Below are 27,141 nucleotides of genomic sequence, written 5' to 3' on the forward strand. Positions count from 1 at the left end.
AACTGATTATCTGGGGTAATTTGTTATAGTTTAGGAAAGCTAACAGAACCAATGCCTCACATTTTTGCTTTTAAGTATAAAACCAACAGTAACAGAACAGTAAAAGAATGCTGTATGAGAAAGAGAAAGGACATACATAGAATTTTTTTTTTAAACTTTTGGAGAGGTGGTAGGGATGGAACCCAGGGTGCTGCACATTCTATACAGGCACAGAGATACAAAACCTGAAGAATCTGTCATGACGTTACCATGCTTGAATATCTTTCTTTCCTCAGAGGTTACAGGTTTACATGACTTCAAGGGTATGTACTGAATTGGAAATAGCTCCTTACTAAACACAGCCCATGCCATGTTAAGGTCTGCCATGTTTTCTGATGATCCATTACCAAGCAGATTCAGTTAGAAGGAAAATTTCAAACGCAAGAACATTGAAATAAAGTGGGACTTTCCCAGCTTTCACAGAGACCAGTTTGGAGCATTTTCAAAATATCATAACAATCTGACAGATGACCCAGAAATGCCAATTCTTGAAGGACCTCAAGTCAACATGTCACAGAGACACTTACATAACACCAGTAATCTAAGGGAATAAAGGAGAAAAATTAAGGGGAAAGGAAGAAAAGAGAGGGCAAGAGATAGAAAATGTCTAATGCATATTGAACTCTTATATCAAATGTCTTCAGACATCTCAGTATCATTTATAATAAATATATACCAATAAAATGGTGGAGCACTTTTGTGCTTTTTAAAAAAAGTTTAACTTCAGAGGTGTTATATTAAATGGTCAGAACAATTGCTTTCTCTCCAGAGTTGGGCTGAGCAGGATTTGACACAGTAGAAGCTGATGAAAACGTCACAAAAGGTCCAGGGATCTGAGCTGGGAGGGTTTTTGCCTAACATTGTGAGTCTCTTGGTTTTATCCCCAGCATGGCATGGGTACAGTGATGTACAGCTAATTATACCAGCACTTGAAGATCAGAAGTTCAAGGTCACCCTCCACTACACAGTGAGTTAGAGGTCAGCTTGAGACACATGAGATGTTGAAACCAAACAAGACAAGAAAAGAAACAGATTTACAGTTTTGACACAAAAGTCCATGAGCCAGGATAATTACCTAAAATTAACTTGTAGAGATTTCTAGTCAAACAAGCAACCTTAAGTCTTGAACCAGTTGTGCTAAAGAATTTGTTTTTCAGTCCTGTCAATCATCCATCTCTATCCCCTTCCTGAAGACCTTGAAGATGATGATTCTCAGTTGGCAAGGTCTAAGGAGCCCTTCACAATCACCCCAAATGCCATGTGCATCCCAGGGGCCAGAAATTCAAGTGTTAACTAGAGGGAATGTGATGGGACAGCCACCATTATGAAAACGAATCCAGAAACTCACTGTTCTTTTTAAAATGTGAATGCAGGGGAAGGGAAGAAACTAATTCCCTGCCTTGGGCTGTTTCACAAGAGTCTAGTTCTGTCTCTGCTCACCACTTTCTATTTCTTCACTTTTTAAGGCTGAACTTAGTGGCTTAGCTGTTCTGAACCCTTCTACTTTTTCTGCGCAAGTGACAAATCATGTATGAATATGCAACTTCGCTTAGTGTCCTAGGTAATACCTTGTAGAGCAAGGGTCTCACGTAGAGCTGGGGTTTTCAGTGCTGCAACTTCCTCCCCAGTTCTTATAACAAGTTGTCAACAGTACTGACCAGTGTCTGCTCTTCGGAATTTTCTTTCTTTTCTGTGTTTACTTAGGAATATTTAACAGTGTGTAGGAGGATCTACGTAAAATCTACTGTCTGCTTCTTATTTATTTGTACCAAGAACTTGGATGAGCAATTTAGCTGAGAAGTTCCTTTTATTCAAGCAAGTCACAGTGAGTAGGGTTCAATAATGAAGACAGTGAGATGGAGTGTCTGTCAATTGTTCCACAGACTCCCATGTGGCAGTAACAGTTTATGCCATAAAGCAACGAGAGCAGAGAAACAAATCATAATTGTTATGAGTTCACTTTCACTGGTCCAGTAATTACTGAAAATTTCTTTCAGAGTCTAGCAACAACTGTTAATCTTCAGTATCTGCTGGTTTGGATTGCCATTCTACCCTGGCTTACATTGCTTGTGCGTGTGTGTGTGTGTGTGTGTGTGTGTGTGTGTGTGTGTGTGTGTGTATGTGTGTGTGTGTGTGCGCACGCGGTACATCTGACACTATGGACATATATCCTAGGACAATCTCAGGTATCATTTCTTGTGTACCTCTCATCTTTATATACATATATATGTATATATATAATAGAGAGAGAGAGAGAGAGAGAGAGAGAGAGAGAGAGAGAGTCTCACTGGTCTTGCTTTCACAGAGTAAGCCAGGCTAGCTGGCCTAAAAGCTTGCAAGGATCTGCTTGTCTCCAACTCCTATCTCATTGTTGCTGGGATTTCAGGTGTGTGCCATCATGCTTAATTTATTTAATTTTTTTTAATATGAGTTCTGCGGGGGGCAAATTGAAGTTCTCATGCTTGTGAGGCAAACGTTTTATCAACTGAGCCATCTCCCCAATACCTCTGCTACAAGATAAAGTAGGGACATCTAGCCTGAGGCTCTACTAAATATGGTGTATTAGTTTTCCCTTTGTTACTGTGTTAAAACACTGGCAGAAAGCAACCTGGGGAAAAAGGGTTTATTTGTTTTATACTATTGCCTCATAGTCCATCATTGAAGGAAGTCAGGGTGGAAACCTGGAGGCAGAGACTGAAGCAGAGACCATTAAGTAACTCTGCTTACTGGCTTGCTCTCCATGGCTTGTTCAGCTTGCTTTATACAAGCCATGACTACCCGCCTAGGGGTGACACTGCCCACAGTGGGCTGGGTCTTCCCATATCAATAGTTAATCAAGTAAATGCCCTCACGGACATACCCACTGGCCAATCTGATAAGAGGCAATTCACTTCTGAGCTTCCTTCGTTCGAAGTGACTTTGGTTTGTGACAAAACTAACCAGCATAGGTCCCATCTGCTATTGCAGCTAGAATTGTCACCCTCTTGGCCTAGTTCCCACCTTATCGTTCATCTTCATCATTATTTCATGGCCTTCTGAAAAATGTATCATTTGGAATATAATCAAAACTTTATTTTATGTTCTTTTTTGCATACTTAAATTTTCATTCAGTTTTATTTAATAGTAAACATGAACCCACAATCCTCTGTCAGGGGCTGAGGCTGCTGGGCTGCTAATATGAAAACTGTCCATGTCACTTTATTCTCAGACCTAAGTGGGACATCCTTGTCATCTTCTTTCCCCAAGGCTCAGGAAAAATCATAAAAAAGGGGTCGGAATGAATGTAAAATCAAAGAGGGTGGAGAGAAAGCTGTGCATGGCTCCTTGGAATATGTTATGGCCACTTTGTCCACAAAGACACAATAGCTATGATTATCCACACAAGATCAGATGAGTGTCCATCAGCATTTAACAGACAATACGAGGTAACTCAGTGGGTCGTTAGCCAAAACCAAAGAGGATACAGAGGGGAAAGGGAGCTATGTTGGAAGCATCTGAGGAGCGTTGGGGTATATATTATCAAGTTGCTCTGTTTATATGTATGAAAATGTCAAAGATTAAATAAAAACTAAAGAAAGTGTCACTCTTTTAACCAAAAGACTTTAAAGAAAAAAAAAACAAAGTTTTAGTGATGAGTAGTAACATCTAGGCTTATTTGATAGATGTTTGTAATTCATGCCAAGAGGTAGTGGATTCTAATATAACCATCTGCTGTCTCTGGTCTTCTAGGCTTTTGCTTTTCCCTCTCACCACATAAAGTCTCTATGCAGATTTCTGTTTCTAGCTTCATACTTCCTCTACTCTGAAATATTCATGAGAAGGAAATCTCCATTTCTAGCCCAAACATTATTGCATTTTGTTTAAACCTTTACAGTCTGTCCCTATCGCTCACTGAGCTGTGGGCATCTCAGAGCTGATGTATCAAAAGTGTAGCTGTCATTCTCACTGACCCTTCTACCTCCTGATCCATTGCCTGACAATTATTTGTCCATGGGGAATTCACTTCTGATATTTAAGATGATAACTCACTGCATTAATGAATCCAGGTGCCATTCAGAATCAACTGCATCCATGGATCACCTGATACATTCACCAAGTACATGTAATTTGGGAAACTAATCTCCACTGTGTCAATAGGGATTTTGTTGTTATTTAAGGCCTTTTCAAATGTATTTTCATGTAACGAAGTTTATGGAGAATGTTTGGAATAAATTTAGGTACATAATAAAGCCTTTTCCAAACTACAGTATTTATTTATTTATTTTACTTTTGGCTAAGAAAATATTGATACTTTTATGCTATCTGGCTGTAAGAGATATCATGTGTTTTTGATAACTACATGTCAACAATTATTATTTACATCCTTAAACATCACTGAAGGAATGCTGTTTGCTTAATTTGTTTTTCCTTTCTATATCTTCCTGGCAACTCATTGCAGCTAGCTTGTAACTTAAGATAAAAGTTGGCAAGGCATAAACAGCTTTAAATGAACATCACAGATACCAAATGATCACATTAAAATGTGAGTATCTTTAGACTCAGTTATTTTCCTGACTTACTGCCTTTTATTTTAATGCAAATTCTTTCCAGCTTAAACATAATTGCTCTATGCCGTCTGCTCTTACAGTATTTTGGCATGTTCACAAAGTTCCCCTTTCTAGACCCTGAAGTTCTGAAGTTCCTTCAGGGAAGTTTGTTAAAGAAAACACATCAGAAGAATTTTCATTCCTTCCAGCCAGTTTCTTAAGAAACAGCAGATGGATTAATCAAAAAGCACACAGCTGCATAAATGTTCCCTTATAATCACATTTCCCTTCTAATTTTTCCCTAGATCCTATGCTTGTAATTTGCCCAAAGAGACAGTATTTTAGGTACTATATGTACAGCCTATGTCCATTTTTTCTTTAAAAGATGCGTATATGGTTTCATAAGATGAATTATGAACTGCAATGACCTCTTGCATCCTCTCACATTCTTCATGAGTAAGCAGACACCCAGTAAATTACTAGTTAAGTGAGACAGATTTTCGAAGAGAAGTTCACAAACAGAAGCAGCTCTATTAGAAAAAACAATTTTTGGTGCCGGAGAGATGGCTTAGGGGTTTACGAGCATTGGCTGATTTTATTATTATTATTTTTTATCAGTTACATTTTATTAACTCTGTATCCCAGCCGTGTCCCGATCCCTCATTCCCTCCCAGTCCCTCCCTCCCTCCCTCATCTCCACCGTGCCCCTTTCCAAGTCCACTGATAGGGGGGACCTCCTCCCCATTCATCTGATCCTGTTTTATCAGGTATCTTCAGGACTGGCTGCAAAGCCCTCCTCTGTGGCCTAACAGGACTGCTCCTCCCTTCGGGGGTGGGGAGACCAAAGAGCCTGGGATACAGAGTTAATAAAATGTAACTGATAAAAAAATAATAATAAAATCAAAAAAAGAAAAAAAAGAAAAAAAAAAAAGAAATGAAAGTAGTCCTGTGCGCAGGGCAGCACCGGCACATCACTAAGGACCAACACCTTTATCTTTTCCAGTATCAGTTATCCATCTGATTCGTACCGCTGGTCTGGTCAAGCTTAACCTGATGTTCTTTGACGGTCATAAATTGTTAAAGTAATGACCATTAAACACTGTTCAACCTTGAGTTGAGCTCTGTAACTGTTATGTCGTTTAATGTTGAGCTACATGATTGGTGAATTCGCTCATCTAAAATTATTCCATAACCCTCACCGTATTCTCTGCATTGATGCTTTTAAGAGGTAGAGTAGAGAAAGTCTTTTCCAAGAGAAAAATAAGAATCCCGAGAAGGCACAAATATTTCTTAAAGAAAAAGAAATGCGATGCATTTATATGGTGTTTTGTGTACTTGGCCTTCTGTGAAATACTAGTGATGTTTTCAAAAGCAGTTTTTCCTTTTGCTTTCTCTGCAGGCAGACGTCTGTTCATGTGTGCAGGTGCATGTGGTGTACGCATACGTGTGGAAGCCAGAGGACAATGTCTGGTATTGATACTTTCTAATACAGTCACAAACTGACAGGCTGGCTGGCCAGTGAGCGCTAGCAATCTGCCCCTTTCCCCTCCCCCAGCAGTGGGATCACAAGCGCACACACCTAGGCTTCGGGTGTCAAACTCAGATCCTCATCCTTTCAAGGCAGATGTTTTACATATGGTGTTATCTCTCCATACTGGCTGCAGGTATCTGGATATTCCTGGCAGTGGGTAAATAAGTTACATGGACAGGCACAGAGACTCTGGTTTACACTTAGACCCAATCACTCAGCTACTTAGCCTCAGTCTTCTCGTGTGAATGGGGTCTATTCACTTGACAATGTGATGAGATTCAATGCACATACTAATCTGGGAAGCACTCATAACAGCGTTGATCAGCATCAGTAGCTTCCGGATATTACCAGACAGTGCTTTAAAGCTGTATCTTCAACCTTCCCCGGCATTGCGTTTTCTCTGTATTTAGTATTCACCAAGATTTCATTCAGGTTTCTTTTAATTTGCATCATTATAAAAGGGTGGTATGCATATGCCACTGTGCATATGACCATAAGATTCCCACATGCCATTTCCATCCTTCTCTCTGGATCTTATTCACTGAAGAGTATCAGATGGAAACTCACCAGCAGAAACTAAAACATTGGCTATTCGGAAGGTTACGAAGGTTCTCAATGATGTATCTGAAAGCTGAAATGATGAGATAAAATTGGCTGCCTGATTCCTGTAAAGCTTCCCTCACACTAATGAAATTTAGTGGACCCATTTCTCCCTCACAGATCACATCTGGTGCAATTTCCCTTTTGGCCATAAATTTATGCAGCCATTGACAACTGAGCAATAAATTTTTTGTCTAATTTCACATAGTTCCCCACTGGGAAAAAGGTTCACGTGTTATACCTGATGTGAAAAAAATGACACAGCTTCTATTCAGTTATGATCAGTTTGTTTCTCTGTGTTATATATAATCCTTGGGTTGTTTACATGCAAACAATAAGAATTAAATTGGGTTCTAATTGTTAAAAAAAAAAAAAAGAGCATTGGCTGTTCTGCCAGAGGCTTCAGGTTCAATTCTCAGCATCCACAAGGTGGCTTTCAAGCATATCTGTAACTCCAGTTCCAGAGGATTTGATGTCCTCTTCCGGCCTCTACAGGCATCACATGCTCATCATGCAGGCAAAACACCCACACATATAAAAATAAGGTACATTTTTTAAAAATTAAAAAAATTCAATAAAGTCAATCATTTCCCATTGAAGTGAAAAGATATCTTAGATAAAAGCAGATAGAAACCATACATTCCGTTTTTCTCGGCAGCAGTGAAAGAAGCGGCTCACTGTTGAATGCGTTTTTAGACATGGAGAAGTCAGTCAGTGGGTTTGGTTTGCAAGTGTACATAAGTGATGTCCAGACTGTGGTGCTGACATTGTGGGTGAATGAATAGCAGCAGTCTAGTACTCCCCCAGGAAAGTCCAGATGAAAGTGTCAATTGCTTAAGAGTGCATATACATTCACAGTCATGTTGAAAGTATGCAGCACCTGCCAAGCCTGGATTCCAAATCAGCTTCCGGAATGAGTCAGCACTTTTTAATTTCTCTATCATTTTGTGTCTTCTCCAATATTTTCCACCCTGGTCCATCTTTTGCATCTTTTTTGGCCACTGTTGGCTTTGTAAAGTTAAAATTGTGTTAAAGGTAAAGGCCAAACATCTTCCCTTGGGTCCCAGTGCCTCCTTCCTATGGCCTTGACCCCCTAAGCTCACACTCTGGTTTTTGCATCCTTTTTCTTCTGTCCGACATAGTTTTGTTTTGTTTTGTTTTGTTTTGTTTTGTTTTGTTTTGTTTTGTTTTCTCTTCTCAATGGTTTACTCTCTTTTCCTTATCCTTTAGTTTTAGCCCTGAACATCTTCTTAGGATAATTTAGGCAGAAAGGCTTCTCGGGGGAAGAACTGGCAATTTACTTCTCTGTCTCTCTTACTCAACTGCTCACCTTTCAGGACAGGAAACATACCTTGTTCGGGAATCCTGAAAAACAGTGACTTTGCAGAATGAGTAAGCGGAAGAACAAACTGTGTAGTTACTTACTAAAAGAATCAGTCTATCAAGTAGGTGATGCAGAAGAACTGGTTTATTAAAATCTTGTCTCTGCTGCCCTCCAGTGGGTAGTAAGCATAGAAGTTTAAAGACTTAAAAAAAAAAAAGGAAAACAAAACAAGAAGGAAGTTCTTACTTCCTTCTTTGTACCATTGCTCTGCTTTGTACCATTGGTATTTTCCTTGGATAGAACATTGTGTTTTTCCTCTTCGATATAATCTTTCTAATTCAAGAGCAGTCCCTGAGATCAGGTGATTTTCCATTTCCTCCCATCTTCAGAAGGGAGTTATAATAATAGAAGATAACTAGAAACAAATTGACCGTTCACAATTTGTAGGGAAGGTTTGTGTGTGTCAGCGACAGAAATCCTTTGATGAATGGTGTGTGTGTGTATGTGTGTGTGTGTGTGTGTATGACAATGTCTGTACTTTCTTTAGAAATGGCTCTTGGCCTTCGGCATACAAAGTGAATGATGGTGTTAGTTTGTTTTCTCATGTGCTCTTTAGGTGTAAAAAAAAGTCACATAAATGATACATCTTATCATTCGTTCATAATCATCTTATGAACTGTGAGTATTAGGGTTAGCCCGGTACTCACAATCGTCACATCTAAACGCTCAGTGGTCTGCCACAGGAAGACGTTTACTTAATAGCGAGCATCAGGCATCTTCTGTAGGTTGGTGTCAGAACTCTATGCCTCTACGGTCTGGGTTATGAGAGCCACATGCTGAAGTCATTCAGTCCTTCATATGGGTCTGAGAGCAAATCTTCCTGATGTTGGCTTTCTTCTACTTCCAGCTTTCCTGAAACTCAGATCTCACTCCAGGGTTTTAGGTAGTGATGCTGAGCTGAGTCCTTGTAGCTGAGATTCTAAGTGTGCCCCTGTTTTTGTAGTTCTTCAGTTTTGCTTTAGCAGAAAATTTTCTCAAAGTTTTCCTGGACTGCCACTACATACCAAGCTTACAGTCTCTTACTGCTTAATTTCTTTTCTTACTCAGTATATCCCAAATGTCCATTACAAAGTAACATTTTATCTTTCTCATTCTCAATAGGAAAACTGGAATTATATGTACATTTGCACATTTGTTTTTGTTGTTGTTTTTCAGTTTTTTGTTTGTTTGTTTGTTTGTTTGTTTGAGACAGGGTTTCTCTGTGTTTCTGGAATATCTGATATCACCAGCAAAAGAATATTTAAATTTAACAAACTTCGTTTGGATAATGGTAATTTTATGCTGATTCTAAATTTGCATAATATAACTCTCATTCAATGTTTACTTGAGTTAACTTGACTTTCTCATGTTACAAAATTACTTAGGTGAAGTAGTGAATTCTGATTGTTCCCAGTCATGTATATGATTGTCAGGAGCATATTTCACTAAGGGAAAGAATCTAGGCACAGTGGTCTCCAAAAGCATCATTAACATTTAAGTCACACTGCCACAAAGACTGGCTGCCTGGGGTTTAGGCTGGGGGCGGAGTATCAATTATTAGAGTCAAAGGAAACTTCAGGGTGGTTATGGGAGTACTTTTTCTTGAGTGTTGGTTGTTTACACATTTGTGAATGGGTTTAAAGGTCACTGGACTCTAGATTTAAAACTATGCCTTAGTACTCATGAGGTAAGCTTAGCTTAAACTGACAGGTAAAAGCTTCAGTGAGCATTAGCTCTGAAATAATTGTTCTTTACCATATTCTTGGCTTATTATTAATTGAAAACAAGTTGCAAATACAAGAAGAAAAAAGAAAAGAAAAGACACACAGTGGTTAAACAACCCAAGAATTTATGAGCACATCAATAAAAATACATAAATTATTCCTTTTGTAGTGCTGTCTTTAGTCACTCTAGAACCCCAGAAGGAAAGTCTAAGGGACAACCCCTTTCTGCGTGGCTTTTGCTTTTCTTGAGAGGACACAGAAAGATGTGTGTAGTGGAAAGCCACCTGTACATCACTGTGCCCTCTACAAGATCTTGTAGTCTACAGTTAGTTTTATGTTTTAGCTATGCTCAGTTACCACAGCCCAATTTGTTCTTTTAAAAAATTTTTTAATTAATTAATTTTTTATTAATTACAGTTTATTCACTTTCTATCCGAGCTGTAGACCCCTCCCTTATCCCCTCCCACTCCCACCCTTCCTCCTTCAGCTCCTCCCATGCCTCTCACCCAGTCTACTGATAGGGGAGGTTTTTATTCCCTTCCATCTGACCCTAGCCTATCAGGTCTCATCAGGACTGGCTTCATTGTCGTCTTCTGTGGCCTGGTAAGGCTGCTCCCCCCTCAGGGGGAGGTGATCAAAGAGCAGGCCAATCAGCTCCTGTCAGAGACAGTCTTTGTTTTTATTAGGTAGGGAGCCCACTTGGACACTGAGCTGCCATGAGCTACATCTGTGCAGGGGTTCTAGGTTATCTTCACTCATGGTCCTGGATTGGAGTATCAGTCTCGGAAAAGACCCCTGTGCCCAGATTTTTTAGTTCTGTTGCTCTCCCTGTGGAGCTCCTGTCCCCTCCAGGTCTTTCTATCTCCCCCTTCTTTTACAAGATTCCCTGCACTCTGCCCAAAGTCTGACTACGAGTCTCAGTATCTGCTTTGATACCCTGCACTCTCAATAAAGGAAATAAATCGAATAGCAGAGAGACACTTAAATGCTCAAGTCAACATCCTTAGCTATTAGGGAAATGCAAATCAAAATGACCCTGAGATTTCACCTTACACCCATCAGAATGGCTAAGATCAAAAACTTAAGTGACAACACATGCTGCAGAGGATGTGGAGAAAGGGAAACCCTCCTCCATTGCTGATGGGAATGTAAACTTGTACAACCACTTTGGAAATCAATTTGGCACTTTCTCAATTAGGAATAGTGCTACCTCAAGATCCAGCTATAGCACCCCTAGGCACATGCTCAAGGATACAACAAGGTCATTTGCTCAACCATGTTTGTAGCAGCTTTATTTTTAATAGCCAGAATCTGGAAACAACCCAGATATCCCTCAACTGAGGAATGGATACAGAAATTGTGGCACATTTACACAATGAAATAGTACTCAGCAATCAAAAACAAGGAAATCATGAAATTTGCAGGCAAATGGTGAGAACTAGAAAAAAATTATCCTGAGTGAGGTATCCCAGAAGCAGAAAAACACACATTGTATATACTCACTTATAAGTTCCTGTTATTTTAAGAGGCTATCTCTAGAGATCTATTCTGGCCCTTAAAAACTTGCCACAACTTTTCAGCTACAAAGGTTTTTTTTTTTTCATTTTTATGAAAAAAAGGTATATATCATCATTAAAAAGAATAATTTCAAGAAAAATTCTTAAGTGATACATTTTAGACCTGGCAATAGATAGGGTACTCAAAAAGTTTTAATACCATCAAATAAACTCTGTGTCTCCTTCTCTGTGATTACCGGGAAAGTGAATGAGTTCCTCACAGAAACAATCTACAGATTTTTGGTCTTGGTTAAGAGATAAGTTGGTGTTTCTCAACTGATATATGTTGACGTTAAGAGGTAACTCTAGGAACCTAGCATTCTGACACCACAACCATGGGTGCATATAAAAGGAGGCATTAAATTGAGAGCTTGCTTACTCAGAGGTTGAGTCCATCCATGACCATGGTGGAGGGGAGGACAGCATGGTGTTGGAGCAGTAGCTGAAAGCTTACATTCTGATCTGCAAGCAGGAGGCAGAAATAGAGCAAGACTGGGCCTGGTGTGGGCTTTTGAAACCTCAAAACCTGACCCCAGTGACACACCTCCTCAAACAGGGCCACGCCACCTCCAGCGAGGCCATAACTCCCAGTTCTTTCCAGTGTACCAGTTGGCAACCAAATGTTCAAATATATGAATGTGTTGGGGCATCCTCATTCAAACCATCACAAAGCTCTACTGACTGTCGGCAAGTACCTTGTGTGTTAATACTGACACACTACCTGGACCAGCCTTCATTAGCAAGATGGATAGGTTCGGGAATTATTGTAAAGATACTACACCTAGAGTTGAGAAGGTATTTGACAAATTGTTTATTATATCTTTGTGGACAAAAAAAAAAAATATAGGCTACCAATAATAAATAAAGAGTAATAATGTCTCTTGTTATTTCTTCTAAGCTATTAGCATATGTCTTTGTGTCAGATACTCTACCCTACAAAAAGATCCATCAGTATGTTCTTTCCTAGTTACATATGCTGAAACATTCTCCCCATTTCTGACCTCCCTTCTGAGCCAATTCAATGCTCCCTGTCCCTCCATACACACATCATTTATTAGGCTAGTTCACTTCACCTTAGGCCTTGGACCTACTGATCATTTCAGCTTGTTCTCTCACCCGCACTCTCAGCTATCACTCACATTCTCTGTTTGACAGCTTCTATGAAAAGGGGGTGTCCATGAGTTGAAAATGATCTAATAATAAGGCTCAAAGAATAAGGTTCATGCTCATGCTTAAATGTTTTGAGGAGATTAAGTGGTACCCCATGCAAAGGTTAAACTAAGTAGGTCTTCCATAGGTTCCTGCTTCTACCCCACTTCACTTCTTAAATGTTTTAGTTTGATTTGGGTAAATATTGGCATTCTCTCTGACTTCACATGTACAAGTTGATCAGCAGATGGCACCGCTAACCTGAAGAAACTGTAGTTGGCCACATAAAAATCAAAAACGTAATTTTAAAATGATTAGCATTTGCTATTTTCATTGCACATGTGGGTTGTAAAAATTGAGAAAATAAAGCATCATTTTATAAGAAATAAATATTACCATTTTAATATCACCAAATTTCACATAGATGTATTTGATGAGAATGGAATCTATTCTGCAGAAGTTTACTAACTGCGTTTTTAAAAGCAACAATCTATACTAAATAGATCACTATGTAATTACATCTTTCTCAGCAACTTGACTTATTAGGTCTGTATAAATATATCATAATTTAGCTAAGAGACAACACATTAACAGGAAACTTAGGTTGTTTCCAATATCTTGTTTTTATAAATAGCACTTCCTGAACAGCGTTCTGTCAATTCCTTAGTTGTAAGGAATGGATTTAATAGTCCTTACAGGATACATTCTTAGAACTTAAAGTGTTATTTTCAAATTAACCACAAAAAGAGAACCTGGTAATTTGCACCCTCCCTTCTCCTTTGCATCACATACATGATGAGTGCACTGAAGAGCCATTTATCTGGCTAGGGAGGTGATTCACTTGCTGCTCCTCCAGAGAACAGTTTGCTTCCTGCACCCACATGAAACAGGTCATAGTTGCCCAGAACTCCAGCTCCAGGATACCTGACACCCTCGTTTGTTCTCTACAGGTATCTACAAGCATGTGGTGCGCACACACACACACACCAAATAAAAATTTTAAAAAAAGAACCATTCATTTCAAAATATACGCAAAACACATTTATTTTAAATAACTTACTATAGGTCCACTAACTCCTTTACAAATAGAGTAATAATTTTTCTACTTATTTTATTAGCACTCATATATGAAGTTATTCTTTACCTTGCAGGGTATCGAGGCAGATGCTGAGACTCATAGCCAAACTTTGGGCAGAGTGCAGGTAATCTTATGAAAGAAGTGGGAGATAGCAAGACCTGGAGAGGCCAGGAGCTCCACAAGGACAGCAACAGATCCAAAAAATCTGGGCACAAGGGTCTTTTCTGAACTGATACTCCAGCCAAGGACCACTCATGGAGATGGCCTGGAACCCCTGCACAAAGGTAGCCCATGGCAGTTCAGTGTCCAAGTGGGTTCATAGTAATGGGGACAGGGACTGTATCTGACAGGAGCTGATTGGCCTGCTCTTTGATCACCTCCCCCTGAGGGGGGAGCAGCCTTACCAGGCCTCCCTTATCAGTGTACTGGGGAGGATGGGGAAGAAGGAGGAGGAGCAGGTTTGGGAGGGGAGGAGGGCGGGAACTACAGGGGAGATACGAAGTGAATAAACTGTAATTAATAAAAACAAAAATAATTTAGAAAAAGAATTTTAACACTACTCATTCAAATGTTATTGGTGAGGGCTATTATTTTATTTTAGAAATAATGTACTTGGTTTTTTTTTTTTTAATGTTCTTTTTTTTTTTTTTTCAATGCAGTTTATTCAGGAACCTTGAACAATCATCTGACCCTGGGGAAAGCCAGCCCACAGCTTAAATAGCCTCTGGGTAGCCAACCCCAGCGTGCCACATGGGCAATGCAGATAGGTCCACATACATGGAAGCAAGCCAGATCCTCAGCCTTAGCCAAATGTGGAGTTGTTTGTGACAGAGAGCACTCACCATCTGGAAGGTGGAAGGCAGAAACCAGCTCCATCTTTCAGGCGCAGCATTACGCAGCTCTCTACAGTTCCCCCTTTTTGTTTTAGACGCATCAGGCAAGAGTAGAGGTCTGATCTCTGATATTAGAAATAAATTGGGACTTTGTACTGATGTTCATTTAGGTGTCATCCACCCAAAGAGCATCAGACCCGTCTGATACCTTTTTCTCAGAGGCGGGACCTGGGGCATCAACCCGCATGCAATCAGACATGCTCTTCTCTGGGTCCAAAGCGGCTGACCCTGAGTGCAGTGCTTAGCCTCGCATCCTGAGCGTAATATTTTGGCTTTTTATGGTAGCCAACCATGCTTGGGGAGACTGTCCTGCTTCAATGGCTGTAAAGGCCTGAATGATCATGGCTGCATTACGCTGTTGTGAGACTCTAATCTTGCATATACACCACAGGCAAACCAAGGAGACCAACACCAGAAGGCCTGCTAACGTACTTGGTTTTTAAAACATTTTAAGTCCTTTGAATTATTATGTGATTTATTTTTAATTAGTGAAACTTGATTTTGTCTCCCCTGGGATGATTCCCTCGAACTGGAAGCTAACACAAAACATGTTTTCTTTAAGTTGCTTCTGGTCAGGTATTTGGTGGGTGCAAGGGACAAAAAAAAAAAAAAAAAACTCTCAGATTCATAAACCAGAGATTACAATGAAGGAAATGAAGTCTTCCCGTGGTACATGCAGAGCAATGTTCTTTATTTGTGTGAAATAGAGTACAGTTTTGTAGCTGTAATATTTCTGAGATCTCTGCACAATGTTGTATATTTTATGGCCTCTTGATTTCTCATGAAGAAGGCTAAAATCTCAATAATTATGTTTCTTTCCATATTCCACTTTCCCATGTATGTTTTATCATTGTGTTACTTGTTACATTAAAACTTGTAATGTGGTTTTTATATTTTGATGTTTCTAGAAAGCATTTGTTTCTGATACAGCTGTCTTCTGCTTTTTAAAATACAGTAATTTACATTTGCTTGTGGATCTTTGTGTGGTCTGTAGATGTATATGAGCAGGTGTGTCTTCACTCATGCATACACATGTGTATGGAGGTCAGAAATTGACATCAATCATCTTCTTTCGTCACTTTTCAGCTTATTCATCAAACCTGAAATTCAGTTTGTCTTGCCCGGAAAATCTTGTCTTGACTTCCCAATACAGAGATCACAGAGGGCTGCAAGATTACCCAGATTTAAGATTACCCCAGAACAAGGGTTCTGGGTTCCATGTGACCCTTACAGGTGTGTGTAGCCAGCACTTTATCCATTGAGCCATCTCCCCAGACCCTGTTTTTTTTTTCTTTCTTTAGCTAAAATTATACAAAGTGTATTTCTTAACATATCAGTTAGTTTATCCAGCATTATCTACATCAATAGAAGCTTTGAGAGTGACTGAAAATTTCAATCTTTTTATCAGTTTGGAATGTGGAACTCTGCTGGTTAAGGTTGAAGACTGGAGTTTATGTAAAGCCTCTGAGTTGGTTTATTACAACAGACTCCCTTTTGCAGCAGGGAGCCCTCTCTATCTTAACCCTAAAACCTCTAAGGATCATCACATAATCCACAGGGTAGATTATAGGCCTGACCATTTCCTGATAAGAAAATGCTCAGCAAGCAGCTGGGCATTCCTGGAAATACCCCACCCTATGCTAAAGAGATTTTAGCTTTAAGCAAATGACCTTTAATTGTACCCAGAGATTTTTTTTCCCCACACACATAGGATAATTAAATATTGTGTTCTCCTTTTTGTGATAGGACAGTGCTACTGCATGTAAATGAAGCACTGTGCTATTACATGTAAATCAAGTGTCCCCAGCATCTCTAGGCCAAGCACATCAAAACACATTCACCTCAAAAACCCCTTATTGCTCAATTTTATAATTCCTTGATTCATGAAATTCTCTCTCTCTCTCTCTCTCTCTGTCTGCACTTCTTCACCATTGGCCTCCTGAGAGTAATCATTTATTCTGGAGGAGGGAGGGCTCCCCTTCTCCCTGGAAATTCACCCCCGAACTTGATGAACTCTTAGGGCAGGCTCCAGCCGGGTTGAACCTGCCTGACTGCCACAACCTTGGTGTTGACTGCTGAGGAAGCACCCACAGAGCCTGGACCTGCCTTCTGGCCATTAGGGCTTGCATCCCACAGGAACTGCCTGCCAGCCAGCTGGACCTGAGCCTCACCAGGTCTGTTTCAGCTGCAAGCCGACCAGGTACAGGCTGTCACCCACATCCCTACCATTAATATAGCAGCTTCGCTGAAGGGCTGTAACACTGTGGTATGATCGCAGGGGAGAACACCTGAGTTTCCGCTATCATCTGGTACCAACAATCTCATTTTAAAGGAGCTAACTGTAATATCCAGTGGAGAACTCATTTCTGCCTCCTCTGGTGAGAACAGACTTTCATAGCACATGGGCCTTACCCAAATTGCTCTAGCCATTCCTGAGAGAACCTTTGATCTCAGGGTCCCTCTCTTCTTTGTCCAGAAGCTGACAACTGTGTCCCAATCTACTGCCAGTTGAACAATGAGATTGGAAGGTTTTCTTCATGTTCCCTACCTTTTCCACAGGTTTCCTTCAGAGAGCCACAGGCCTATGCCACGACATATTGTGGCCTTATGGGGTCACTGATTATCACAAACATGAAACTAAGGGACAGTTCAGATTTAACTTATAACAATAAAAATAAAGATATAACTCTCCTTTTTTTCAGAGTCCTTAATGTAGGGTTGGTTAGTCTGACAGTATTGACTTTATGAAGTTCTTAGCATCTCTAAGTAGGCCAGGCATAGTGGTGCACATCTTTAATCCTAGCATTCAAGAGGCAGAGTCAGGCAGATCTCAGTGAGTTTTAGGTCAGCCTGGTCTACATGAGTAGTTTGGGTCAGCCAGGGTTATGTAGTAAGGGTCTGTCACAAGCAAACATTTCTACATGATTTATACAATCCCCTCCTATGAATGAGGGTCTTATCATGCCATTGATAACAATAGTTATCATTAGAATACTTAGTTTTCTAAGTATTAGAAGTTTAATTTTTAAGTGCATCAGGCCAATTTATGTCCCATTTAGCATGTGTCATCCAGATCAGAGTGTCTCTCTGGGATAAATGAGGTTGATAGAGCAAATAAAGAGCAAAGTATATCTTGAATATTGGAATACCCATGAGCAGCTAGACCCTGACCCTAACAAAGACTTTGCTCCTCACTTCAGGCTTTCTAAGAAGGTTCTGACGTCTGCTACATACTCAGGGCCTGGGAAATGGAATTAGAGCATGTGTACATCTGTGCTTCAGAGCCCCATGGGGCACAGCTTGCTTAGGTCTAGAAGCCTCCTGACAGTTCTCTTGAGTGTACTCATGCAGCTAGTAACAACCAAGGACAGGTGAAGGACTCCAGCTTTCAAAGAGTCACTTCTTTTTATCTGCAGCCCTCATTTTATAAGAGATGAAGGTTACCAACTCATTCCTACCCAAATTTCCTGGTAACCCAGTAGGGTGTCCTAGGGATGCAGATGTTCCTAGTAAAACTTTGACATGTCTGGACAGGAGCAAGGCTTCAGGCTGTACCAGACTCTGGCAATCAAGTCAGGAGGTCATTGAGCACATAGGCATTCTGAAGGGCCTGCAAGGAAGACTGGAGACCAGTTTTTATTAGTGCTTTTGATTTAATTTACTTGTTGAGATGAAACTAAAGAACATTAGTGGTTGGTCAGTGGTAGGCTCTTTGTACTTTGCCACAGAGGTAGCTGTTGTATTGCTTCACATCCTAAAGTGCAAAAAACCCTAAGAAACCTCATTTCCATATTGAGATTTAGTATTTGCTGTTTTTTGAGTGCTGAGAAATTGAGAGATCTCCCATCACTTTATGTTTCATGCCATCTGTTCTTTATGTTAAACTTTTTTTTTAAAGTTATTACTTTAAATAAACTTTGTGCACTGTTGTTAGTAGCCAGTTGCAAGCCCTATAACAAATATTTACCCTTAAGTTCTCCATGCAAATCTCTGCTATCATGAGAGAAACACTGTAATCCTATTGAAGTGTTTGGTAATGAAATGTGTCTGTCTACGTGTGTGGGGTACATACATGAGATATCGCATGTCCTGCTTATTATTTTGCCCAAGTTTTGTTTTGCGAATTACCATGGATATAAATTTTTAATCCAGTAAAGGCGGTGTGCTAGGCAAAGGCATGTTACAATATAATACTGAGTTCAGCTATCAAGTTTGTAAACAAATGTTTAAATACATTTTCTGCAACAAATCTTCATTACTTGACATGTGGGGGAGTTAAACCCTCATCTGGGTATGAGTTAGAAGTCTACTTACTGACTGTGAGTCAGGCTGTAGACTGGTCTGTGGATTGGGCCACCAGTTGACCGGCTGATGGCACAGCATTGTCTCCACCGGCCACACATTACATCTGTCCATGCCTCTATTTGTTAGACAATCTGGCACCAGGGACAGCTGAGAAGAAAGATTTTAAAAACAGCTCACTTGATTGATGTGTTTAGAGCTATCTCTGAATCCAAATAAAAAGCTAAGTGCCATAAAGAACACATAAATCAAGCAGGCCCCTCTGAGCTCTGACAGGCTCTGGCTAAGGCCACATGACACCCCCATGCACAAACTGCAATTGACTTATATTCATACCACACAATTAATAAGGTCACATTTTAAAGTTGGTTAAACTGTGAGATGTAGGGCAAAGCCCAGCATGTAAGCCATGATGAGATCAAACTCCACAGTGGGAGCTTGGGATTTCAGTCAGGGCAGAACAGTATCAGTTACACATGCAAAAACTGGTTGATGCCAAGGAGGCTGTTGGGAGATCATCTGTGGACACAATATATGATATTATAGTATAATTATACATGGTAGCTAAATGCCAATCACTAAAGCTTCACTGTGGGGAGAACCCAGTGCTAGGCTTTCAGGAGTTATGACAACAACCTTTTCTGCCCATCAAAATTCTATGCATGAGGGAGTGCAAAGCACAGCACTGGACAGAGCTTAAAAACAAAACAAAACAAAACAACCAGCAAAATATATATTTTGTTATCTGTTGTTCCCACCGTTACTAAGTAACATGAGCTCTGTCTAATGCAGGCTGTAAGGAATTTACTAGACGAGTATAAAGCTCAAGAAATTAATCACAAGCCTAAAGACATAAATTAGAAATGAGTGAAAAACAAGGGGGGTGGGCAGGAGGCAAGGTTGCAGGTTGAGCCCAGGAGCTACTGGACTCTGTGACTTCTTGTCACTAGGGCCGCTCCCCCACACTCTGCTGCTGTCAAGCACCAAGATGAATGAATCCTAAAACAACATTTTGTTTTGCTTTTGCATGAAGAATCTCATTGGCTCCTCCTGGTCATGCAACCATGTGATGTACTTTAGTTACAGTAAAAGAATCTGGAAGCTTCGGCATCATGAGTGATAGACAAGGTCTAGGCACTATAGCAGGTTCTGAGAAAGGAAGGGTGAAGGACACATGTGGTATATACACACTATACCAGTGGTTAAGTTGATGCATCAGAAAATTTAGATTTTTGTTTACTTAGTTACTTGTAATAAGTTGTTTTTGTGTTTTCTATTTTTTTGTGCTGTTGTTACTGAAGATTGAACCCAGAGGCTCACACATACCAGGCAAGTGTTCCATTCCTGAACTGAATGATGAATGAAGTATGAGAATAACCGCTGTTGCTTGCAAAGGGATGTTGGAGTGGAGAGTCATGGCATGTGAGTCTCTTTTCTGAAGTGTCTCAAGATCGTCTCTGACAGCTTGCATATTTTGTGCTGCATTGTGTAACCTTGGATCTCATTCCTATTGTCACCCTCCATCACCACACTTAGCACTCTAAGTTAGTGGCTTAGCTCTGTGGCATACTTGCCAACAGGTGCCAATCTGAGACCCAGTTGGACCATCTATGATTTGGACCACTCTGGAGAACTACTTCCAAATATCCCCCAACGTGGATGCAGCACTGAGATCTAGGGAGCGGTGGATAGTGGATTCTTTCTTGTGATCTGCTGGCCCATTTCCAGCTGAAGCTCTCAACATTCAGAATTCCTTACTGAGTTCTGAAATGGCTTTCTCTCTAAGGCAAGTGATTTGAAAGTCAGTATTGGACAACCTTATCTCAGTAGGCCTCTTCAACCCTGAAGGAATGACAGGAATTTTCTTGGATTTAGATGATTCCCTTAGTATCCTATATAAATGTAGTTATTTCACCATTTTCTTGGTCAAGAGCCCACTTCCCTCCAGCAGCCAAAGGGATCCCATCTGTTCTGTTTTTTTTCATTTGCATCCTTGGCAACATTACTTTCATTTGGCATCCACAGGAAAGCACAAAACAAAAGAAAAATATTCAAAAATATCTCTTATGTCCCTGTACTCTATGAAATCCACTCTCTGGGAACTCAGGCCTCTCCCTGACCTCCAATGTGCATTGTTGACATCTTGTCAGCATAAATGGTAACCTCCCTGAGCACCCTCTCAGACTGTTGTCCTGCTGCCTGGCTCCCATGTATTCTTAACACACCTCTCTAATGTTGTCCTCTCTCCCTTCTTTCCTCCTCCTCCCCATCCCCATTACCTGTTTGGACAGTGTCTCATGTATCCCAGGATTGCCTCAAGCTTATTATGTAGCCAAGGATGTCTTTGGACTTCTGATCCTCCTGTCTCTATCTCCTGTTGCTAGGATTACACAAGGCACCACAGTGCCCTGTTTATGTAGAGCTCAACAGAGAAGGCACATCTCTATGTATTTTAGACAAGCACTCCATCAACTGAGTTATGGCCCCGTTCTCCAAGTCCTGGTGGGGCAAATCCAGGATCTTGTTCTTGCCAGGCAAGCACTCTATCACTGAGCCAAATCCCCAAACCCTGCACTCATCCTTAATTGTTAATGTCATCACACTTCTCCTTGGCCAAGTCTACAAGTCCCTTGCTTAGAGACTTGCCCATCCCTGTGACCCCAGAGTAACTTCGGTTACTTGAATAAATGTTCCTGTTTGGAAAAAAGGTAGGAAAGACAATAAGTTTTTCTTACATCTTCTACATTTTTTTTTCACATTTGAAATTTATTATCTGTCTTGCTTTATTCTCCCAATTTGTAGAACAAAAGCAAAGAACAAAGAACTAAGTTAAACAGAATCACTGATGATTTTTATCTCTGTTATAGTAAAAGCTAACCAGCTGCTCATAAACAATTACTAATAGAAAACAGCTATACAAATGTATCTTTTCATGAGAGTTTCTAGATAATACCCACTTGTTAATAATGTGGTACTCTGTACTGGTAGAAAAATGAATTGTTGACTGTGAAAATACCACTCAGTCATATCGCTGCCCCTAAACAATATACAATCTCATCTTTCATGGCTCTCAGCTGCGCACTGCTTGGAAGACACTTTAGACATGAGCCAATGTTCTACATATAACAAATGCTCAATAAAGACACATTGAATTCCAGTTGGACAGAGCTTGCCCCTTCTGCAAAGGGCACATAAATGAATAAATACAAGGAAATCCCCTCCATGGCACACACACACACAGAGGCACGCACACAATCCTCAGAGCAGCTGGGACATATTATAAGTTGGAGGACTTTTGTTACTTCAGATGTTTTAGGTCTGCTAAGGCACTCTGGAGCAGAAGTAAATATTATGAGTAAGTCTCATTTCCACGCTGGCCGTGGGGGAAACACCGGCACAGTTTACTACAGTTTGATAATAAAACCATCTCATAAAAGAACACCAGCATTAGTCACTCAGCACATGATTTTGACTTGCTAAGGCAAGATGGCCTCTTGTTTTCTTCCCCGAATATTCCAAACATGATTTCATTCAGACTGTCTTCCAGATGGATTCTCTTTTCAGTAAACCCCATCAATCTAATCATGGAGTATGTGCTCACTGAATCAGTTATCAGTAAAAAAAAAAAAAAAAAAATCATTCCTTTAAATCAAATATGATCTATTTATAGAACTTCACAAGGAAGAGTGAGGGTGGTCAAGACAGAATCATTTGCAGCATCGAAGGGCAGACTGGTGGGAGTTAGGAAGGAGCAATGTAGAAGCCAGACCACTGCAGTGGACAACCCTGATAATAAGAAGACAGTTTAACCAAGATCGCTATAACATGGATTTATTAATTTGCAAAGAGAAAGTGCTCTCGTAACAGATGAAATCACCGAAGGCTTGTCCAATCAGCACATTCTTCTTGTCACACTGAATGGAAAGCCAGTTAGTGCCTACAAGCAGATGTAGTGAATATAAAGGCAGAAGACAGGGACACAGAAAACTTGAGTTTTAATGGCTTTCCCTCTGAGAGCTTGTCAAAGGATTAGAAAACACTCTGCCATGCTCCTCTCAAAGCCTGGTACATTCTTTCCCAGTTCTTCACCGACTTTTACTAATCCATCTAATCTTAGCTTAATTATCACGTTCACAGAGAGATCTTTGCTGGTTGTCTTATCTCAGGGAGGGCTCTTTCAGGGCACCCCAGGCCTCCCTGTAATTTCTCTTTATAGCTATTACCTCAACTTGTGCTTCCATATTTATTCCTTGCTCTTCATTCTGAACCCTCAAAGAGAGAGGATGTTGTGTTTCTTTTGAGCCCCAGTGGACTCACAGAACCTAGAACAGTACCTGGAATCTACCCATCAAATACCTGTCAAATGGCTGAGAGAACAGGGGGTAGATTCAGGCTTTCTTTACTAAAACAAAATTAGTCTCTTCATCTGTACAGTGAGGATGTGATAGATAGTACCTGCCTTATAGCATTCTTGAGGATGAAATAAATGAATAGGTGTAAAACACTTGGAGGAGAGACTAACACAGAGTAAGCCATGAGCATGTTAACATCATCTTGCAAATGGTAAATTAAAGAGAGAGCAGAAACTGCAGATGGCAACTGTATCACTTTGATTTCCATGCTCTTAGTAGAACCATATCTGCATTATTCAGGGAACAAATGAGGCAATTTAGAAAGCAGACTGACTGATCAGATGGCTCAGAGGACAAAGGGGCTTGCCATCAAGCCAAACAGCCCAAGTTCAAGCTGAAGGACCCATGTGATAAAAGGAGAGACTGTTGTCCTCTGAGCTCCGCACATGCACCATCACACACACACACACACACACACACACACACGTAATAAAAATATAGAAAGAAAAAATAATTAACATACCCACCTCCTTAACAACACAGGTACTAATCATAATTATCTTACAATATTTAGGACAAAGACAGTGAGTTAAAACACTTGAACTTATGTTTATGTTATAAGGGAAACACTATGCTTGTTAAGAGTCTCTGCTTCATTCAGTGAACATTTATTCACACACCAGGCATCAGGCACAATTCACAAAAAATTAAGTTTCAAATTCAGGACAAATAGCACAGGGTCTTTCTTCAACAGTTAATTTATCATCAATAAAACCATCAACGATAGTGTGATAGAGTACTTGTGGTTACAATAGATGTGATTGTACACTGGTGAAAATACTTGAGAGGAAATTTGAAATTGTATACAGAATCTCATAAATACAGATTTTGGCTGGATAATTCAAATTCCATATTTACCTGAAGACTTTAATTAGAAGACGACTTAAAAAAAAAACAAATAAATGAGACATTGGCAGTTTGTTTCTCACAGTTGAATTGCCAAGCTTCAGATGAATGTGTGCACAGATGATGGTATATGTGTTTATTAAAGTGAAATCTGTAATCATCAATGAGTGTAGAAACATACGTGAGGCTTTCTGTAGGGTACTTAAAATATTATTGGACATATATTTTCTACACATTATATAAAAAAAGAATAAGAAATAAATGTACACACATTGTAATCATATTGTTTCCTAAGTTATGGTCTCACTGTTAAAAGATCCTTGTTCAAATCATTGATTTTTTTTTCTCATTATTTCTAAATCCAAAACAAAAATTTTTCAAAGCAAAAATTTGGGAGAATAAAAATTGACTAAAAGTCAACATTAACTTATTGCAGTCTCCCAGTATTTCTCAATCCAGAGAGGTCCAGCCAATCATGAATTCACCATCATGAATTCAATCATGATGCCAAAAACAGTAAACAGAAATTATCTTTCTGAGCATGTAGTAAAATTATACATAGAGTGCTACGGATCACAACTCAGGATTTCCATGGCTTTCTTTATTCATCAATTCACTCTAGCTCCTGCCTGGCCTAACCTAACACAACCTCCAGTCTGGCCCTCGGGCCACACGCTCAGGCTTTGAACAAAGGCCAGTGGTGTGGCTGGTTTGCAGACCTTAATCCGACTGATTACCAGGGCATTACAAAGCAAGTCATATCTGTGGTTTTCTATTTTAATTAAATTGATCTCCAGAGAGCGTCAGAGTTATGCATAGAACACATTTATTTATCTTTGCATCAGCTCGAAGAGATTGTTGCAAAAAATAGACTATGAATAATTTGACCTTGTCATGCTGATTCACTCGTGTGGTCCAATCGTCTAGAACTATTTTGTGCTGTTGGGTTGTGCAGAGGCTAAAGCAAAGGATGCTCTCTTTTCTCTAGACTAGAAAAATCTTTCCCAGGGACTCTTGGTGCTCATATCGCTCACGCCTGAGTCATATTGACTGAGCATATTGCCAGTGGATTGCACAGTGTTAATGGCTGATGCTAGGACGTCTGGCAATAATACACAGAGCATTTTGATAAAAATCCCTGAGCCCAAACGGAAACTGTTAGTAAGAAAGGAGAGATGATGTATCTGGTTTTTGATCTTTCAGTCAGCTGAAAATGAAGGGGCCGGGCACTTTGGGAAAACAATTTGTATAATTTCTAATGGTTTATGGTTTTTTCTTTTTTTTTTTTCTTTCCAAAAATGAAATGAAATCAAACGGAACATAGCAGATTCGGGGCTCGCTGAAGGGCTTGTGGGAAATGTTTCTAATCCATCCTTTGGTTTAACTCTCAGGTCTGTGGTATGAACTAGCCTGCCAAGGTCACTAGCTTTGCTGATCAGTTACCACTTCCTGTTCCTTAATATCTCTTCCTCTCAGCAGTGTTTGACCAAGCTGGCCTCCTCTTCTCTCTTCATAGACTATTTTTCTACTTCTGCTCACAAAAAGGAGTGTACCTGGGCTTCTTTCAATTTCCCTGGCAATTATTCCTCACTCTTTGCTTTCTTTGAGCACACACATGTATGTGTCCCTATAGGTACATGCGTATGCATGTGTATGTGGGTGCCTGTGGTCAAATTTTGATATCATTTCCAAGAAACAGCCACCTTGCTTTTTTTTTTTTTTTTTTTTTTAACTGGCTCTCTTTTTGGCCTGGAACTCACTGATTAGGCCAGGCTGTTTGGCCAGTGAGCCACAGCATGTGTCTGTCTCCCTAGAGCTGAGATGACAAGCATGCACTAGCCTGCCTATCTGCTTTTCTGTGAAATCAGACTCAGGACCTCATGTTTGCAAGCAAGCACTTCATATACTCAACCATTTCCAGCCCTCCTTTTCTTTCTTAATTTGAGCTTCCTTACCACAGCTTCTGAAAGTAGGCCTTACTAAGGGCTACATATCACTTTTGCTCTGTCATGATGACCTTTGCTACTTGATAGTTTAACAACATCAAAGAGCTGACAATCCCAAATTTAACTCTCCAGCCCAGATTTTTTCCATTTGGGCTCCAGACTTCAACTCCATGCCCTCATCAAACATTATGGTTGGGGTGTGAGGGGATCGGTATACTGTGAGGTTCTCCCCTTTGGACCCCAGATTTGACACAGACCACACTCAAATACCAATTTTCAAGCACAAATGCAAAGAGATCCTTCATTAAGCAAGGCAAAAAGACAAGGGAGCTGAAGATGAATCGAGTAGAAGCAAGAGCAAATAGCTTTGTAAGTGTTAATTTTAAGAAAAAAAAAGGGGGAGGGTCTATGTTAGAATGAGCTAGGACATATTAGTAAGTTTGCTTGGATATTTTAATTAGGTTAGTCAATATAGTAAATTTCGATTCCTGGACCTTGATGTTTTAATAGTTGGACCTTGATGATCAGTTCCAGGAATGAGTCAGTGGCCAAATACCTATACCAAGTCCCTACACCAAGAGAGTAGACCTTGGTGGCAACCCTTAGGAATGTAATCTAATGGTTTAGCAAAGCAAAGAAGGGTAAAGGGCAAATCCTGTTGTTGCCGTGTTTGTCATCCTTGGGTCTGTGTTTCTAATGTTCAGGCCTGCTAGAGTCCTCCAAGATGTTAAATAGACATCTCCCATTAACAGCCAAATTCTTCTTTCAACAGGGCTCAGGCAGCCCATGCTGGTCTCAAACTTTCTATGTAGCCAAGGCAGAACTTGACCTTCTGACCTTTCTACCCCCCCCACCACCGAAGATTATGGGTCTGTACTACCAAGCTTATTTTTATGTGCGGTTGTGATCAAACACAGTGTATGCTAGGCCACCATTCTACCAATTCAGACAGATCTCATCCAAGAACATTTTAATTTTTAGATTTCCTCTTGTCTAGTCCTCTTCCTATTAGTGAACCCAACCACATCCGTCCAATAACCAATTCAAACATCTGGCAAAGTCTTGTCATTGTAACACCTACACAGAAACAGCATTTTTTTTTTTTAATAAGCTGATTGCAAAAATCAGATGCTAGGAACATCTTGTGTATTTTGATTCTTGGAAGAAAGATATTAT

General features: G+C 40.0%; 1 long non-coding RNA gene across 1 annotated transcript; it reads left to right on the plus strand.

Annotated features, from left to right (window-relative positions):
* Positions 1-5,965: 5,965 nt before the first annotated feature.
* Positions 5,966-14,357, plus strand: LOC132652757 (uncharacterized). The gene is made up of 3 exons (XR_009590328.1): positions 5,966-6,035; positions 13,640-13,850; positions 14,226-14,357. It is a non-coding gene; the product is annotated as an uncharacterized LOC132652757 (long non-coding RNA).
* Positions 14,358-27,141: the final 12,784 nt, after the last annotated feature.

The sequence above is a fragment of the Meriones unguiculatus genome, chromosome 3 (genome assembly GCF_030254825.1).
Source record: "Meriones unguiculatus strain TT.TT164.6M chromosome 3, Bangor_MerUng_6.1, whole genome shotgun sequence".
In the NCBI taxonomy this organism is placed as follows: Eukaryota; Metazoa; Chordata; class Mammalia; order Rodentia; family Muridae; genus Meriones; species Meriones unguiculatus.